General features: G+C 35.0%; 1 long non-coding RNA gene across 5 annotated transcripts; it reads right to left on the reverse strand.

The window, feature by feature from the left end:
• Window positions 1-2383: 2383 nt before the first annotated feature.
• Window positions 2384-8445, reverse strand: LOC107852107. 5 transcript variants are annotated; one of them, XR_007046154.1, is made up of 4 exons: window positions 5489-8445; window positions 4682-5310; window positions 2939-4098; window positions 2384-2832 (listed from the first exon to the last, which is right to left on the reverse strand). It is a non-coding gene; the product is annotated as an uncharacterized LOC107852107 (long non-coding RNA). The 5 variants fall into 5 exon arrangements; XR_001669288.2 differs by lacking the exon at window positions 2384-2832 and having other exon boundaries at window positions 3646-4098; window positions 5489-7181; window positions 7555-8441; XR_001669290.2 differs by lacking the exon at window positions 2384-2832 and having other exon boundaries at window positions 3646-4098; window positions 5489-6062; window positions 7555-8435.
• Window positions 8446-20471: the final 12026 nt, after the last annotated feature.

The following is a 20471-nucleotide window of genomic DNA, read 5'->3' on the forward strand; positions in this document are numbered from 1 at the left end:
GTTGGAGACAATAGTCTCAGTTTTGTGTATATGAGACTGAAACAAAACCAGACACTAAATCACACTTATATAATACGTGCATACAAATAGGCCTAGGCCCAAAACATAAAGGTCCATCCCACAAAAATCACAAACATGGGTCGCACAACGAAACTTTCAGACCGGATCAACAAAATTCGGGTCGCAACTCTAACAATCTCCACCTTGACATGAATTCTAATTTAGAACTAAAATCCATTTCAAGACAAACCCTCTACCTATTCAAAAAAAGCCCCTAAGGGAACATCTTAACAGCTAATACCAACTAAGTCCAAGCAATCTCAAACATGACACTTAGTAGTGTCTTGGTCATCATATCAGCAGGGTTATCATTGATTCTAATCTTGCTTACCATAATATCACACGGACAATAATTTAATGCATAAAATAATACCGAACATCGAATTGCTTTATCCTCTCATAAAACATCTGATATTTCGCAAGGAAGATAGTATTCTCACTATCACAAACGACCGTAGTAATTGGTAAGTCCTTGCTAAGTTCACCAAACATACCCTTCAACCAAATAGCTTTCTTGAAATCCTCTATAATGGCCATGTACTCTTCCTCAGTAGTTAACAAAGTAACCGTAGTCTGTAAAGTAGCTTTCCAACTGATAGCGCAACTACCAACGCTGAAAAAATAACTCGTAAGGGAGGTTATCAAGGTCTTCTGCAAAAATAGAATCAACATATCCAATCACTCCGTCTCTATTTTTCCCAAACTGCAAACAAACATCAGCAGATCCATGCAAGAATCTGAAAATCCACTAAACTGCTTTCCAATGCTCTTTGCCAGGATTTCCCATGTATATTCTAACTGCATTGATGACATAAGATAATCTTATCGGGAACATACCATCGCATACATAAGAGACCTCATGACACTAGAGTATAGAACTCGAGATATATAGTCACACACATAATTTTTTAGGAGATAATGTAGCTGAGAGATTGAAGTGAGATGCCAATGGAATACTGATAGGTTTGGCATTTTGCATATTGAACCTGTGAAGTACTTTCTCAATATACCTTTTCTGACTCAAGTATAACATACACTTCTTTCAATCTCTCAAAATTTTCATGTCAAGAATCTTCTTTGCTGCTCCTAAATCCTTCATCTCAAACTCCTTGTTGAGCTGGGCTTTGACTTTTATTATCTCTCTCATATCCCTTGCTGCAATCAACATATCATCAACATACAAGAGAAGATACACCAACAAATCATCACTTACGTCCTTCAAGTAGACACATATATCATAACTACTCCTCTAAACAATATGATAGGTCATAAAAGAATCAAATCTCTTGTACTACTTTCTGGGCGACTATTTTAAGACATAAATAAACTTTTTCAGAAAGCATACATAGTCCTCATTTCCTGAATCTACAAATCACTCTGGTTGCTCAAGATCAAGTTTATGCATGGCCACAATACCAAGCAAGGATCTAATCAAACTATGCTTTACATCTGAAGAAAACACATCTGTTAAGTTAACACCTAGAACCTAACTGTAATCTTTAGCAACTTGTCTTGCTTTGTACCTAGCATCTTCAACTCCTGATGTTCCTTCTTTCTTTTTAAATACCCACTTGAAACATACAACTTTCCTATCTTTTGACAATCTTACTAGATCCCATGTGTCATTCTTATGAAGTGATTCCATCTCCTCCTACATAGCAATCATCAATTGGCCGGAATCATCACAGCTAACTTCTTATGAGTAAGAAGAAGGTTCTTTACCGGAATCAATACATTCTTCTACATTCAATGCATGAGAAACCAAATTAGCTTCAGCATACTTTTGAGGAGGTCTAATATTTATCCTAGGCTTGTCTTAAGCAATAAAATATTATGTGCCACAACTGGTAGAGAAAAATAGTATCACTCTATATCTCCAGGCTAGACTTAGAAGTACGCACTGGTGTAGACTCTGCTCCAATTTAAAATTCAATGTGGTTGCTAGACTTTTATTGATTCATGTCATTGAGATCATCAGGGTGAAACAATAGATTTAGAGGGAGCTCGAAGCATGGCAGTTTCATCAAACTCAACACCCTTGATAATTTTAACCTTTTTGTTTTTCTGGACACCAAATTTAATAAACTTTAACACCAGGTTTATAACCTATAAATAAGCATTTAAAAGATCTAGGTTCCAACATTCCATTATCAACATGATCATAAGAAGGACATCCAAATATCATCAAATTAGAGTAACTAGCAGGAGTACCAGGCAATACCTCTTGTGGAGTCTTTTTATTAATCACAACTGAGAGAGAGCAGTTAATATTGAGACAAGTTGTGGAAGCATCTTCAAACCAAAAAGACTTAAGTAAACCAACATTAGAGAGCACACACCACGCCTTCTCCATTATACTCCTATTCATTCATTCAACCACTTTATTTTACAGCGAATTATGATGAACTATTAAGTGCCTTATAATTCCTTCTGACTTGCACTAAAAATTAAATTCATTAGAACAAAACTCTACGTTTTACCTACTTTCCTATTTGCTTTTAAATCATAGTCTTCCACTCCTTGAAAGTAGGAAATACATCATTCTTTTGCTTCAAGAAGAACACCCAAACTTTTCTGGAATAGTCATAAAAAATATTCATCATGTAATTAACACCTCCTCTAAAAGGACCCCAGAGATTAGAATGAATATAATCAAGTGTGTCTTTAGTTGAGTGGATGTTTTTAGTGAATCTGACTCTTTTCTGCTTCCCAAAAATACAGTGCTCATAGAACTCCAATTTAGTAATACTCTGGCCATCAAGTAGACCTCTCCTGCATAGTTCACCCATCTCATTTTCACTCATATATCCCAAACACATATGGAAAAGTATAGCAAAGTCACATTCTGATAGAGAGGAGGTAGAAACAACTACGTCACCTGTAACCATAGAGCCTTGCGAGACATACAAATTTGTAATCTTCATCTGTCCCTTCATCAAAACAAGAGCACCTCCAGTAACCTTCTGGACTCCAACTTCACCAGTGTACCTATATCTATTCGAATTAAGGGTACTCAAGGAAATAAGATTTCTCTTCAGGTCTGGGACATACCGCACATCACCAAGTCTCCTCAAAACCCCATTAAATATCTTAATTCTTATTGTTCAAATACCAGCTATCTTACAAGGAGTGTTATTTCCCATTAACCCATCACCTTTAGAGACTATTTCATATATTGTAAACCAATCCTGATTGTGACACATATGAAATGTGCAAGCTGAATCAAGAATTCAGTCCTCATAGGATTTTTACATACCATCAGGAACTACCAAGAGTTCTCCTTCACTGTAGCCATCTTCAAGAAAACTGGTTTCACCGGACTTCTCTAGTTGGTTTCCCTTTAGTGTTGGAGATTTTTTCTCTCTCTATTCTATAACTTATAACTCTCAGATATGATATTGACCTTCTTGTTACAATTATTAAAGGTTCGGTTCTATTACTGGATTTTGACCTATTTCTATCATCACTCCTAGAGTTCCTCTAATGAGTCTTTCATCGAATAATGAGACCATCATCTTGAGACTTCGACCAATTCATAAGATGCTTCATCTTCTCCTTAGAGAAAAACACATCATAGACTACATATATGGTCAAGGTATCATGACTATATAAAATTGTATTCCTAAAGTTCGTGAATGATGTAGGTACATAGCACAATAAAATCAAACCAAGATTTTCCTCATCGTACATAACCTCCAGAGTCTCTAAATCAAAGACAATTTCATTAAACACAGATAACTGATCCTCCAAAGACGAACCCTCATATACGCAATAGGAATAAAGATGTTGTTTGAGACACAAATTACTTTTTAGTCTCTTCATCATAAATAACGATTCCAGTTTCAACCACGACGTAAAGGCGGTAGTCTTCTTTAAAATATCTTGTAGAATCTGATTGGATAAATAAATATTGATTTGTGACAGAGCCTTTTGATCCTTATGCTATTTTTCCTTGTTCGTCCATAATGAGAGAATCTTATCGAACCTTAATAGAGCATTGCCCAAATCCATCTGCGCGATCACAGCACGCATCTTAACCTGCCAAAACAAAAATTTGGTGTTACGATCCAACATCGAAATATCATATTTCATGATTTCCATCCTCGAGAAAACAATCGATCTAGCTCTGATACCAATTTGTTTTGATCGGTTAGAAAATAAGTAAAAGACAAAGAAAAGAAAAATAAGGATGCACAGATTTACGTGGAAATGCTTGTGGGAAAAACCACGGGCAGAGGAAGAGGTGTTTTAACTATAATGGAGAGAGTACAATGTTGGAGACAATAGTCTCAATTTCGTGTATTTGAGAATGACACGAAACAAGCCACTAAATTGCATTTATATAATACGTTAAAATAGGTCCTAGGCCAAAAAACAAATAGGTCCTATCGGCCCGATCGCTACCACCACAGATCCCATTGAAAATCGCAAACATGGGTCACATCGTGAAATATTCAGGGCCGGATCAACAAAATTTGGGTCACAGCTCTCACATTCCAATACTAGGTAATTGACTTTTATCAAGTTAAAAAAGAGCCCTTTAGTTCTATCGGAAGTTATTGAAAAGAGTAGTGGTCTCATTTCAACTAGATGCCACAAGTATATCAAAGAAATCATCTACCTGATTAGCCTCCATGTAACAATGTTGGACTTGGATATCTTTGTCCTTGAACCTGCGAAGAATATAATAGATGATTTTGTTAAGCGTCATATTGCCCGTATTCTGTTTCCTGATCACGTCAGTAATAATCATCGAGTCTAGATCCACATCTACATTGTTGATGTTGTGATTTTCTGCACCAATCAATTCCATACTTAGGAGCCATAGCTTCAGCCTGATTGTTGATGTGGCACTTGACAGGAACAGAGAATGCCATAAATAGCTATCTAGACACATTCCACTCAACCCCTCCACTTCCTGCCCTTGACAGGCATTGCATTTGTTTACAGATGACAACAGGTCCGAGTCTTTGCAATATTTGACAGAACCGTGGCCAACTGCTACTCAAAACAGCAGAGATGTTCCAGAGAATGCGATTCTCTATTTTCCTTGTCTAGAACACTTTTTGAGCTCCATATTCACTATGATGCCTTAATTTTCCATATCTCACAATTAATACAAATATAGGAAGAATCTGAAGGTTGAATTTGTGCACAATGTTATAGTCTCTCATGTTCCTCCAGGTTCTCATGATTCTTATAGGTGTCAAGAGTTATGTGTAATTCCAAAATGGCACAATATTTCCCAACCTGTTAAGCAGCACCCTCAACAAAAACATTTTTAAAAGTCTTATTGGTAGCATAACAAAAACATATAGGGATTCAATTGTTATTACCATAAATGATAATGATATCATAAATGGTAATCTTCTGAAAATTAATCTCCAATAAATAAAGAAATTTTAAAGGGAATAAATTTATGCCATACCTGACTTACTTCGAATTCCTTTCCTTGGCTTGTCTGATCAAGTTCGAAGCTGAAGTGAGACACCAAAGAGTATCAGAATGGCTTGCCAATTTTTTCTGGACAGTGAATTCTGGAAACAACTCTCTGAGTTTATCAATATTCAAGTTGTTCATGACTAGGAAATCCTTGACTTGGGCTCTGAGATTAAGCTCACAAGGGCACCTCTGGTGAACCAGTTGTCCCACAAGAAACTACAATCTCAAACATTGATTTGACAAATGGTATTGTGTTGAGCTTTATCTCTAGCAGCCAAAAGAAATTTCCATGTGTGAGAGTTACCAGAAAAAAACATTTTCGAAGTGGGATGAGATCTAAAACAATATTTAACTTTCGAAAAGTCTTCCCATAAAGAAGTTTGAGCTCAAAATCTCCACAATCTTTTAATGAGAAGAGTATTGATGATATCACTCATGTCCGTTGTCTATTCCTTCTTCATCCTTAGGATCTCCAATGTTGTTTAGCTTTGTCACCCATTGAACCCACAAAGAATCTTGCAAAATGCTTTTGGAAGACCTTTATGGTCTCCTTAGTTAAACTATTATAGCAATATAAAAAGATCATTATATTACCAATATAAAAAAAACTCAAACAGAGATCAAAATCTCTCCCTCCCCTGCCCCCACCCCTAGCTTAACCCCAAATTAAAAATACCACAAATAAATGAGAGGACAAAAAGAAATTAAAGTACTTACGGGTGAAGAAATAAATTATTCATGTATTAAAATCAGTATAAATAATACCATTAACATTACGGGTCAATTGCTGCAGCCACATCATGATTGTTTGATCCTCCTTGAAATACATGTGAAAAATGCGCACATGATTAGAAAAAATCTAATGAGGGCCAAATGCCGGAATAGGAATGCTTCATGATCACTAATAGAAAAGCCTGGGAGGGAGGAGTGTGAAGTCATAGTGACTAGCAAATCACAACGTAGAGGGAAATTTTACAGAGCATATCTCTTTGGATGAGATGGATAATACTGCAGATCTACCTCTATACACTGACTAGGTAAAGCGTCACAGTGGGCCTATTAGAAATGACTGGAGAAGGCAGTGAGGGATATGCTTTTGTTTTTCGTGATATATTTACACTCCTATTCATCTTTTCGTTTTCACCATTGAGGGTTGAGGTGAGAGCCGAAGGACTAGAAGGTCCTCTCATCTCAACCCTCAATGGTGAAAAGGAAAAGATGGATCGGAGAACATGCATATCGCAACAAACAATAGCAAATCCCTCACTGCCTTCTCCAGCCATTTCAAAAATGTCCACTGTAATACCTTCTCTTGTTAGTTTATATAGGTAGACGTGCATTATTATCTATCTCTTCCAAAAATCTATCCTCTATAAGATTCACATATATGTTGTATTTTTCTTGTCCATAAGGCTTCTCCCAACTCCTCTCTCACGGGATTCTCAATTAGTGATCACAAAGCATTCCACGAAATTAGTCCCTTGTTATTTTTGCTGACCATGTGTGGTTTTTTCATGTGTATACAAGGAGGATTTAATGACAACGAGGTGGCTACAACAACTGCTCCAAAATGTTAATGGGTCAATGGAATTTTTTCTGTAGATTGTCGAGTACACCATCTTCATTATCTTTTCTAGTTCTCCCTTGCTCTCTCCGTCAAGGACAAATCATGCAACCACCTATTTAAAATTGGTTTCATTAATTAAATATGCAAATATAGATGGATATAAGATGTTTTCTCTATAACTTCATAAAAAATATTTTATCATCCTAAGACTCAACAAAAATGTTCAGGAAAAACTAATTATAGGACTCTACAATCAATTTGTCAATTTTAACCATTTTGAATTGCTCAATAACCTCAATCAAAAGGCAATTAAGATGTTCCCATGACAGATTTTCTATAAAAGGTCAATCAGATGATTCCTTTCATTCATCATTATTAATGGTGCAGTGTGCGGCATATGTAATCAGTAATCACTAACTTAAGAAATTGGCATCTGACAGACGAGAAAAAGTCTAGAATTATAAAGAAGCACTTCTTAAAAATACCTGTATGAGTGTAACAGGAGTATCAAATGAATCTCACAACATCGGTGCCAAATCCTGGAAAATTTTCCTCTTGTGCTTGATCTCTAAAATACTAATCTTCATTAATTACTCTTCTAGAATCTTCCATGGTTATTCTTCTCACTTCAACAGTTTATTTTCATGTTTCATTTGAACTGGTATCTATATATTTATTCTATAGACTCATCAGGTATGGTTTTGTGTAACTCCATTCAGGATTACTGTACAGTTCTGAATAATTTGAGTTTAGATCAAACTTTACGGTAATCCAAAGCTGAATTATAGAAAATCATCCCCGACTAATCGATGGAAATAATGAAATGATACAACAATACAGAAGAAATCTGAAAATAAAATGTTGAACCTCTTTTTTCTCCAACTAGTCACAAAAAGCATCTAAATTTTTCCATCTCATTTTTTTAGATAATTCAACTACATGAAAAAACCAAGGCCTACACTTTTGGACGGAATTTCACAATTCAAGTGTACAAAATATTGCCCAAGAAGTCGATATAAATAATAATAATGAAAAAAAAAATTGAAATATCAATGTAAACCTGTGAAAGAGAGAAAAATTGATAAAGCTTAGGAAGTTCTAGGGGAGCATTTCATGAAGATTGGGATTGCTTAGATCAGACACAAGTTGTTCAGCCGATAGATATTGCGACCTTTATTAGCTAAATTTCTTGCACCAGAATCGATGCTCCATCAACGAAGCCTCCACTGCCTCCACCGAGACATCAAACTCCAGATGCCAAATGATAAAACGTGAGATAAATTTGGACATTCTCTTTCTTTCTACTTTACTTTCTGTGTTATCTCTTGCTCTCCTTTTATATTGTTTTCCTTCAGTGGGAACAAAACAAACACAAAATTCAACCGTTTGATGAAAAGACAAAACCTAGCACCATAAATGTGACACTCACGTGATTGTTGATAATTTTTTATGGCATTTGAGATTTTATGTGGCAGTGTTAGAATGTTATATTTCTCCCTCTATTTCCTTCAATGTGGAGTTGTTTCCTTTTTAGCCATGCTAAATGAACATCGCCTCGTTATAATTAGAAAAAAAATTAACTTGCGAATTCTTCTTTAGTTTTCAGTTTACTGATTTATAGCCATACTAGTATTTTAAGAATATTTTAGACCTCAGGTTTCAAGAGTCCTCCCTTTTCTTTAAACATCGTGAAATGTTAAACGGTAAAATTTAAAATGTGATGGTGGGAATGCTATTTATATTTACGATTATACTAGTTTTGGTGCATGTGTGTTCCTTGAATTTAATTAGTCAAATTTCATATGATTGTGTTGAATGATATATATATATATATATTTTGAATTGATTTGATACTTAATCTTTTCCGGGATAAAATATAGTTAAAATGATAGTTTTCATGTTATTTTACTGTCAAATCATGATTAAATTTGATCTACAATCTTTTTAGAAGAAAATAAACTTCTTACAATGAAACTCATGTATATTTAATGAGGGTGATCATAATAAAATTAAATTTATAAGTAATTAATGAGGTCTTTCAATAATAACCTCTATTCCTTCCCGTGGTAGTGATAAATTCTACCTAAAGAGTAAGAAAAGAACTGGTAGCAGATGAACCGATTTATATTTTTAAGGGTTTTTGCCCTTGTATAGACATTGTATTAAATACAAATATAAGGACAAAAATAACTACTTAGAGAAAATCTAAATAATTGAGAAACCCATGTGAATAAAATCTTAAATATAATAAAGTTGATAAGTACACGATTAATATCAAATAACGGAATAAAAAAATGTCCTAACAAAATAAAACGGATCCAAGACACAAGGATGTCTGCTAGCCGTTATATATTATGGCCCCGAAAGTTGGCGTCGAGGTCTACTGCGCCCAACATTTTGAAATGGTTACCGAAAAGTGCACATGGAAGAGGCTTTGTGAGAGGATTTGCAACTTTATTAGCAGCATGTAAATGGGCAACTTCAAGTTGTTTGTGCTCAACTTGCTCACAGATAAATTGGAAGTAGATGTCTATATACTTCATGCGGCTGTGAATGCAGGATTGGACCAAATATAAATGGTGCTAACATTGTCACAAACAACTCTTTGAACAACAGAGGAAACTAAAGCTCCCGAAGTAGATGTGAAAGAATTAAAGTAGATATTTTTAAATCATAGATTTCTAATTAAATTTCTAGAATAGCCTAGTGCAATTTCTAAGATAATCATGATGAAAAAATACGTAGATATTTTATGTAATTCTAGGTAGAAGAATCTAGAAGTGGATAGTGTATTTTATTTGAAATTTATATTTAGGAAAGATCTGGGTATTCTAGAGTGTTAAATATTTGTGGAAGAGGATAGAATACTCTTGATTTGTAGTATCTAAAATCATCCTACACATGTTTAAACAGGGAATGACATTATACATTTGTAACCAATCCAAAAACAAATCCAATACAAAGCATTTAAAGTAATCTTCCTCTATGACCAAGCTCTCTTATTCAATATCTTCCTTCTACTTTTATAGCTTCCTCTTCTTAGTTCAATCTTCCAATCTTAGTTAACGAGCTTGGTCTAGACAAAGGTCTCTCCAACTACACCTTTTTTCTGCTATTCTCTACATGGTAGCAGAGCCAAAGTTGTATATTGACTTGTGTTTATTTCAAGATCGGGTTTGTGGTCGATTTAACTGGTTTGTCCTAGTGGATTTAAGAGGTCGGGTCAATGGATTAGGAATGAATTTGTTGAATTAGTCCAATTACGAGGTATGGAATAAATGTATGGACCGAAGAGTAATAATGCATACAAGAAGTGGAAACAGATTAATGCGAAGATGGAGTTCATTCTGAAGAGATCCACCTCTTCCAGTTTATTCGATCATATTATAAGATTCAAATTAGCCCATAAAATTTGAAGGATTCTCGATCAGTTTTCAACAAGAAGAATGAAGCTCGGCTATAGATATTGGAGAAGTAATTTTCTAATTCCAACCAAGGTAATCTTTTTATTGCTGAGTACTTTTTGAAGATTAAAAACTTATGTTCTAATTTTTTTTATTGAATACGGATGTGTCTATCTCTTAAGCACGAATGAGAAGAATTATCATTCGTAGTTTGAAACCAGAATATATTCCCTTTGTGATATCAATTCAGGGATGGGTTAAACAACCATCCCTGGAGGAATTTGAGAATTTGTTGTCGTCATAGGAGTTACTAGCCAAACAATTGGCGGGTGAATTTGTCAAAGAAAGGAAAGGAAATGCTCTTGTAGCTGACAAGAGAAACGTTAAAAGGAAAAGCATGAAATATGCCTCAGTCTCGATTATCAGGTGGTTCAATCTCACTTGGAAAAAAGGAAAAGTCTTTTAACAATTATAGTAAGAAACCTCTCAGATATTATCATTGTTAAAAAATTGGACACTTAAGAAGATATTGTCGAGTGACGAAAAGAAACATGGCTCATACTAAAAAAGTTGTTGAAGAAGAAGAAGGCAGGGAAAGATGCTTAGAAGTTGAGATTCGAGCAATAAATGACTTGATTTGCAATATTTTTGAAAGATATTGGATTTGAATATAATACAATCCATTATGTGGAGAATAAAGACACTGATAAGAAGCAAAAGGAAGCTGAAGATGTTCAGAATAGAGATGTGGCAGCTACTATTGAGGAAATTAAAGAAGAAGATCTTGAAATTGACCATAAAAGTTTGAACGAGAATGATATTGAAGTAGATTCTGAGTTGACAATGTCTAAAACTCTATATGCAAGTAATGACTTTATCGGAGAAAGCATTAAGGGAGATATAGTGGAAGTTGAAGTCCCTAGTCAACTTTATGTCATATCAAGGTTAATCGCTGACTCAGATCAAATATTGAAATTTGATGAAAAAGCTAAAGATCTAATGAACAATGAAGTTGAAAGTAAATCCTTAATTTTACATAGAGAGACGTAGAATACGATTAAAAAGCTAGAAGCTAAATCTAGTGGTGGATTCTATTATAATGCTAAGGATTCACATATCGAATCAAATGTGGAGGATGATTCAAAAGCAGTATCCCTGTGTTATGGACTTGCTTTAGAAAGAGTAAGTTCTAAAATATTGACGGCTGGAGCTCCAAACTATTCCTTAACATGTGTGTCTCTAGACAATGAAGTTGTGGAATAGTTCAGGGAAAGGGGGAGATCGAGAACTCAACATGATAAAACTCAGCAAGGTGATATTTATATGGTTCTCAAAGGGCAAAGTGGACTATTGTCAAGCTATCTCATTATAAAGATGAAAACTTTTTCAATACATATTCTTGTCTCTCCGCAGGGCCATTCATTAATTAGAATTTTTTATCATTTGAAGAAGCAAGAGGAGTCACACAAAAAATATCAAGAACTAAGGCACAGTTCTAGGCTTCACTTGAGTTCTTCCGCGACAAGTTTAGGTTAGCTTCAAAAAACTCACTTAAAGCGGGAGTGTGAAAATATTAAAGTAGATTTTTTTGAATCATAGATTTATAGTTAAGTTTCTAGAATATCCTAGTGTAATTTCTAAGATAATCATGTTGAAGAAATATCTAGATATTTTAGGTAATTCTAGGTAGAAGAATCTAGAAAGGAATAGTGTAGTCTATTTGATATTTATATTTAGGAAAGATCCAGATATTATAGAGTGTTAAATATTTGTGGAAGAGGATAGAATACTCTAGATTTGTAGTATCTAGAATTATTACTACAAAAGTATAAATATGGAATAACATTAGACATTTGTAACCAATCCAAAAACAAATCCAATACAAAGCATTTAAAGTAGTCTTGTTCTATACCCAAGCTCTTTTAATTAATATCTTCCTTCTACTTTCATAGCTTCCACTACTTAGTTGAATCTTTCGAACTTAGTTTATGATCTTCGGATAGCAGAAGGTATCTCCAACGACACCTTTCTTCTGCTATTCTCTAATGTAGATGGGTAACCTAAATAGTTTTGAAAACTGCAACAACAATTGCCAGATATTTTGCCTTTGTAAAAGAACGAGAATTAAGTGTTATTTCTATGAAGTCCGTGAATTGGGTAAATGACCAAGGTAGATAACACATATAATAGTGGAGGTGCGTTCTTGTGGATCCCCTACCTATGAACCAAAGAAGGTAGTTGAACGGATAACACAGAAGTTATTTTACAACAGCCTAATAAGTCATAAATAGCTGATGCATAGCCTGTGAAAACATACAGACCTCAAAAGCTATATCCGAGCTAGTGAAAGAAAGGTAATGAAGCTTACAAATAATGCACTAGTATAATGAACCATTGAAGAGATAATCATAAAGAAAGGGATCAAAAACTATAGTAGATGTCACAGGAGTTGAAAGACCTTTGCAGTTCTCCATTACAGCCTCGTGTAGATGATCCATGGTGTACTTTTCTTAAAAGAGAAGAAGGCCAGCAGAAGAGTTTATTACCTCAAAACCAAGAAATTAATGAAGAGGCCCTAAGCGCTTCAACGAAAAACATCAGCGGGCAGCGTTAATGATATATTTGAAGGGTTAGAGTCGGTTTTTTCTCAATTCAGGGAACTATTCCCAAATACACTAATGCATCAAGATCTAGTAGTTAAGTAGAACAAGGAGTGCTGGAATACAAAAATGTGAAGACAAGGATATTTATGAGGAAACTCCTTACTCAAGGGAGATAAACTACGATATGACTCCAAGATTTCTAAGATCCACTATATTCAAGCAACCTATTGAATACTGACTCTAAGGATTAACCTCTTAGTTCTTTTGTTTTCTAGTAATAATTACTAGATTACAAGGAAAACAAGCACTCACTCTCCTGCCTTCACCTCCAGCTACTCTAACTGAACTACACAAGCTAACTCTAGCATGACACAATTACTTAACTCTAGCTAATTTCAAGGTCAAGGTTTGCACCTCAAAACCTACTACAATAATAAGTAAATATAGGCATACTTTTATGAACAATATTATAAAGACTCAACAATAATAAGAAAATTAAGATACGGATAGGTGGGCACAAAATTCTTGTTACAATTCCAGTCTTTGATGTAGTACTGCAACATTTTGGAAAAATGTATCTTTGTTGTAATATGGAAGTGCCGGTATTCTTGTTAAGGAAGATGAGCATTATAGGTTGTAACACAAGAAAACCTAAAAGCATTATCATTGGTTGAGGCAAAAAGGTGGCGACAACTTTTAACTAACTTTTGTACTATGTGTTAGCTGGACTGTTGACTGTGACAGCGATAGGTGAGCCTAACCTATTCCATAATGTGTAGAGGCCTTTGTCATTACAACAAAATCTTCAGGGAACAAGTCCCAAACTATGAACTTGTCAATGACGACCACATTCTTCTAGGATTTCAAGCTCCACTATATTCAAGCAACCTTTTGAATAAAGAATCCAAGAATTAACCTCTTATTCATTTGTTTCCTAGACAAAACTCTATTACAAGGAAACCAAGTTATAACTCTACTGTTTCTACCTCCAGGTAACTCAAACTAGACTCTTCAAACAAACTCTAGCTTGGACAATAACCTAACTCTAGATGATTTATAAAGTGATAGTGTAATGTCCCATATTAGTCTTAGCTAAATTTAGCTCAAAGTACTTATATAAAAGGGTTAAAACTTGAAAATATAGATAAATGTTTGGGAATTAGTCTTATTTTTGTCCTCTTAACTTTGAAAATTTTTAAATTTACTTTTCTGACCCCGAGACTTGAGTTTTTAAGTTAATTCATGTTCAGGGGTATAAGTAGCATGTCTTGAGGAAGTTTTAAATTTTTCGGACAAAGATTGAGGCATATTTGGATTTCATTTCCAGAACCTCAATGCAATTACACCGCGTTGTGGTGGGTATAGAGATGAGGAGGTCATCGCATCATGGTGAAGCTTAAATCCATAATTTAGTTGCAATTTTAAATTATAGAAGCGTAGTCTGGTCTTTTTCCATTACCCCAATCCGTAAGAACATGGGATTTAGCTTCAGTTAAGGCGTGTTATGCCTAAAATCTCCAATTTTACTCTCACATAAACTCTAAGTTTTCCACTAAATCATCATGTATCAACATCATCCTACTATAAAAAATCAATAAGTTGTGTCTCCAATCCAAGAACATTGAAGATTTACATTTCTTCTTTATTATTTAATCTTTTAAGGTATGTTTGATGGTCGTCCATGGGCCCTTTTCACCCATGGAGTCCAACAAGCCATTTTTATGTTTCAAATTACGAGTTTAGATGTTTATGATGATTTATCTCCGTGAAGCTTTTATGAATTTCAAATATGTGTGATGTTTATAAGTGACTTTCAATTGAACTAGCCTTACACATTTGAAGGATGGAATTTGCCATGTTAAACCTTCAATTCATAGTCTTTTTATTGAATTTATGTTACCATCATATTTTTTAACTATTTACATGCTTTAAATCATGACCACCAAGTGTCTGATGTAATGCCTAAGTAATGATTTTGTAATACTGTTTATTTATTATGATTTCAAATGCTTTTATATGTTTTTATTGTCATTACTATCGAGTCCTTGGGGTTGTGAATACCCAAAATTTAGCAGTTTACATAAATTTTAGTAGCTTAAGAATGGTTTCAGATAAACCATGAGACTCATCAGTTTAGTTAGTTACCATATTAAGTTAAACTTCGATCATTCAAAAATTTGGTGTCCTTAAGTTTTGAGTAAATCTTAGAATCGAGTGAACATAGGGGTAGTATCTCCCCTATAAGTAGGAATGAGGCATTTGTCTCCCCCGTCAGTAGGCATGATACGTTATTATCAATCCCTAAGTTCTAGACCTACGATGCCACCGTAGATTTAAGGGGTCCACAGTCAGATAAGCATGGCAACCTCATTCTTTGGGACTTTAGATTAGCAGATCCACACAAAAAACATTAGTACCCGTGGCATGATACTGACACCCTTTCAACTATGGTTAAAGGTTAGACACTAATTATACATTAGGGCATGTCTGTTATAGATAACTACCATAGTCTTAGTCTAGCATCCAGTACAGAATTCATTTCAGGTTTGTATTGACAATAGCATACAGTTTATCAATTATTCATTTATCAGTATTTCAATTTTTCAGTTTACAGATTATTTAACAATCATGTTATATGCTTGGTCATGCATTATCAAATTTTACAGTTTTCATCTATTTTGTATTCAGTCATCTCATTTCATTCATCTAGTCAGTTATTATTATTATGAACATGAACCAATACATATCAGCCTGACCTCATCGTGCATACTAGTACATCCAAAGTATTGATCGCATACTCTTTTCCTACGCTATGATGTTTAATATCATAGGTTCGGATGCTTATTTTTTTGATCATTCCTAGAAAGATTAGATTGTTAGCAGAAGTAGCAGTGGTAAGTCCTCATATTCAGAGGATATGGTTACTTATATCAGTCTATCTTAATTATTTAGTATTTTAATTTACTTTAGAAAGTTTGGAGTTACTTGGGGCCGGTCTCATCAACTCTTTTCAGTAAGTTAGAGGATTTCAGACATGTAAGACCCCATAAGCTTAACTCAGTCCTTAGAGCTTGATATGGGGTTCCATACTTAGAAATTCTAGCTAAATATTTACACTTAGAATTATTTTTAGCCTCATAAGTTGGCGATCCTATTTCCTGACCCTAAAGACCTTAAAGTGTTGGTTTTTAGGTTGATTCATGATCAGGTATCTCAGTACGTGTTCTAAAAAAAGTTTAGGATTTTTTAAACATCGTTTGAATTATGTTTGGAAGTCTAAACTAGTTGATCAACATAATCTCGATACGACGTGTCACCTATCACATTGATAAATGTTTTTTCAGCTCCCAGTGTAAATTTCCAGTAAGCCGACGTGGACTCAACGTGATGCTTTGGCTATCGCGTCGACCCTATCAATGCGGTGCATCGAGTTGCGCATCACTTAACCCATTTTCAGTAATAAAAACTCCACGTCTAAGAGGGTATTTGGGTCATTTTCTTACCCCTATTTAACCCCCAAAACACAAAATTAATCACTCCTAGTGCAAAAACATCCATTATTTCTCTCAAATTACTCAAGAATAAAAACCTAGGAGATCTAATTTCAATTCATGTTTCAAGAAATTCACCATCAACCTTTATTAATATAAGTACCAAGATATGTGAAGTGTTCATCCAAGGGTTTTCTTCCACCCTTGGAGTTCAAGAACTCTTTTAAATAATGAGATAAAATATTTCATAGATTTCATGTTGGATTTGCATGTAATCTTGCTTATAATATTAAATGGGTTTTCAATTCCATGCTTTATCATAAATTCTATGAAAACTAGTTAATTTTGGATTGAATTATGTGAACTTTATGTTGAACCCTTGAAATACAATTTGAATGTAGTATCAATGATAGTATTACATATTTTTTGATATGTGAAATACCCATGCTCCCCAAGTGTTTGTCAAAATGCTTATGTGAATGGACTAGTGCAAGCATGACATGTTATTATGTGATTTCATTCATGCACAAGCTTATGTATATCAAGTGTTTGACAAAAATGTCAAAATGAATGCATTATTAGTAAGCAAGTACTATTAGGCTACTAAAGTCATGTAGTATGTTACTGTTCATATTATCGAGTCCTGGGGTATTTAATACCCAAAAATCTAACTGTTTACCTAGAGATACAGTAGTTACATGACAATCTTAGTAGTGTCACGAATAGTAATACTAAGTAATTAGTCCCAGTCTTAGTTCAGTAGTCTATTCAGAACTCAGTGAACTTAGTTCAGTTCAGTTAGATAGTACGATAAGTAACAATTCAGTCAAGCCTAGTACAGTTTAGAAATCAGTTTAGTGTCTATTCAGTTAGGAATAGTAATAAGCACCGAGCAAACCTAGGGATAGGGGCATTCCTGCCTACATAGGTTTTGACCCTTAGTAGCAATCCCTGAGTTATAAAACTATGTAGCCAATATAGGTTGAGATATCTTCTTGCTAGACTAGGGTTGATACATCTCACATGAATTTTCCTGCTAGGGAGGATTGACGGAAGTGCTTCCAGTCAGAGAAGGTTAACACACAACTTGTCTTTACCCTTGGAACGATAATGACACCCTTCCAACTTGGGTTATAAATTGGACACCAATCCATTTAGAGAGGGGCATGTCGGTTAGACAACTACCTCCCACAGTTTTAGTTTCGGTCTTAACATAGAACTCAGTTCAGTTCTACATATTCAGGGTTGTCAGGCATAGTCACCCAACTCAGTATAGAACACAGGTTCATTCTACATAATTAAGATTGACATAATTAGTCACTTAGTTATAAGTACTACAGTATTAGTAAACTTAAATATCAACTAACTAGTATTCAAAACTCAGTATCTAGTATGAAAATGATCTGAATTATAGTTTATGTATTTATGCATGTACTCTCATTCAGTTATATCCATGTTACTCAGCTAGTTATTGTCCATGAATATGAACCCATGCATATCGGCCTACCTTACTTAGCATACCAGTATATTCAAAGTACTGATGCATACTTTTATTTTATGCTATGATGTCTTATATCATAGGTTCAGATGCACGAGATCCTAACCCCACTTAGAAGCCCAGATTATCAGCAGCAGATTTAGTGGTGTATCCTCATAGTTTGAAGATGATATTATCTTTCAGTATTTTAGCAGTTTAGCTTTTAGTAGACGAAGTTAGTTGGGGACTTGTCCAATCAACTCCATATTCAGACAGTTAGAGTCTTTCAGACTAGAGTATTTTAGATAGAAATTCAATTTTCAGTATTAATTTATCATTATTAAGTATTTATTTTCAGTTGTGAACCTTATGGCAACTTTATCCTAATTTCCTTATTTATTTCAGTATTATTATTATTATTATTATTACTGTGTGATTATTCAGTGCTCACAGCAGATATCCGTCATTGGTTAGCTTGTGGTCCTTCAGAGTTGTAAACACCGGATAGCATCTGGGGTACAGACTCGGGGCTTTACAAACTTGGTATCAGAGCCTAAGGTTCAACAGAGTCCTAGAAAGTCTGAAAGCTGCTTCTAGTAGAGTCTTATACATGGGTGTGTAGCGTGCCACACATATAGACAAGGGGCTATAAGACATTTTTAGGAAAAGTTTCCCTTCTTTCAGTATTTATGTCATGCGAGTGAGCATGAGCTCAAGTCATATTCTAAGTCTAATTCTTTTTTTCCTTTTGATTATAGAACATGCCTTCTAAGAAGGAACAGGAAATCAGCCAGCCCCTCATCCCATTTAGGCAGATCCTTTGGACAAGCATGTCTCCCATACAGAATTTAGGGTTGCATTTACTACTCTAGCCAATTCAGTAGTAGCCCAACATGAATGCCCAACTGCCATTACAGCTAACCCAGTGGCCAATACTACGCATCCAAGATTCGTGACTTTACTCGAATGAACCCTCCACCTTTTATCGGGTCTAAGACAGATGAAGCTATAGGAGTTCTTTGATTAGGTGCAGAAGGTTACAAATATTATGAGGGTGACTACAAGTGAGAATGCTATGTTGTCCACATATCAGTTACAGGATGTGGCTCACTCATGGTTCAAGCAGTGGAAGGCAGAGAGGGCCGTAGATGCAAGGCCCATAGAATGGAAGGAGTTTCCAACAACTTTTTTGATAGGTTCTTCCCACTAGAGTTGAGGGAAGTTAAGGTTTTGGAGTTTATCAATCTAAAGTAGGGCAACATGATAGTGCAAGAGTATTATCTTAAGTTTACTCAGTTAGCTAGATATGCCCCTCACGTGGTAGCAGGTAGCAGATCAAAGATGAGTAAGTTTTTGTCGATTATGTCTAATAGTGTGGTTAAGGAGTTTAGGACCTCAATGCTGATTAAGGAGATGGACATATTTAGGATTTTGGTCCATCCCTATCAAATAGAAGAGGCTACGAATAAATAGAAGAAGAGGGAGAATAAGAAAGCAAGAAAAGGTAGATTTAACTTCACTCAACCTAAGTCAGAGGGCGGTAATTATTCTAAGTTCTGCTTAAAATCTTTAGTTCTAGCTACATCCTCAGTCAATGCTCCAGTGCCAAAATTCAGAGATAATAATAGAGATAGAGTATCAGGCCCTAAAACCGAAGGTAGTGTTAGCAGTGCCTGAACAAATCCTCTTTGCCAGAGATATAGCAAAAACCATCAAGGTGTCTGCAAAGATGGCAGTGATGTGTGTTTCGAATGTAGTAAGCCAGGACATAGGATTAAAGAGTGTGTTTAGGTGGGTTATCAGAGTCAGCATAATCATCCCCCAGCTCAGTTCGGTTGCCTGAACCAGCAGGGAGCCGCTTCCAGTACCACCAGTGGGCAACGCCAAATAAACTCTATGCACTCTAGTCTTGACAAGATCAGGAAAGTTCTCCTGATGTGGTCACTGGTACGTTACAAGTTTATCATTTACATATTTAGGCTTTGCTAGATCTAGGAGCTTCTTTGTCCTTTGTAACTCCTTTTATAGCTGTACACTTCAGAAGCAGTCCTAAAATTCTATCAGATCCTTTCTCAGTTTCTACCATAATGGGTAAATCTATCATAGCCCGGTGGGTATACAAGAACTGTTTGGTTATGGTATCTCAGAATGTTACTTCAACAAACTTAGTAGAGCCAGATATGCCAATTTTTTATGTTATTCTCGGCATGGATTGGCTTCGTTTATGCTATGTTTCAGTTGATTGCAAACACAAAATTATTCAATTTCAGTTTCCGAATGAATCTTTCCTAGAGTGGAGAGGTAGTACTTCAGTACTTAGGGGTCAACTTGTTTTGTACCTTAGGGCGAGGAAAATGATATCTAAGGGATGTATCTATCATCTTGTTTAAGTTCAAGACTCTAGTTCAGATACCCATAATCTTGAAT

Source organism: Capsicum annuum, chromosome 10, assembly GCF_002878395.1.
Source record: "Capsicum annuum cultivar UCD-10X-F1 chromosome 10, UCD10Xv1.1, whole genome shotgun sequence".
NCBI classification, from domain to species: domain Eukaryota; kingdom Viridiplantae; phylum Streptophyta; class Magnoliopsida; order Solanales; family Solanaceae; genus Capsicum; species Capsicum annuum.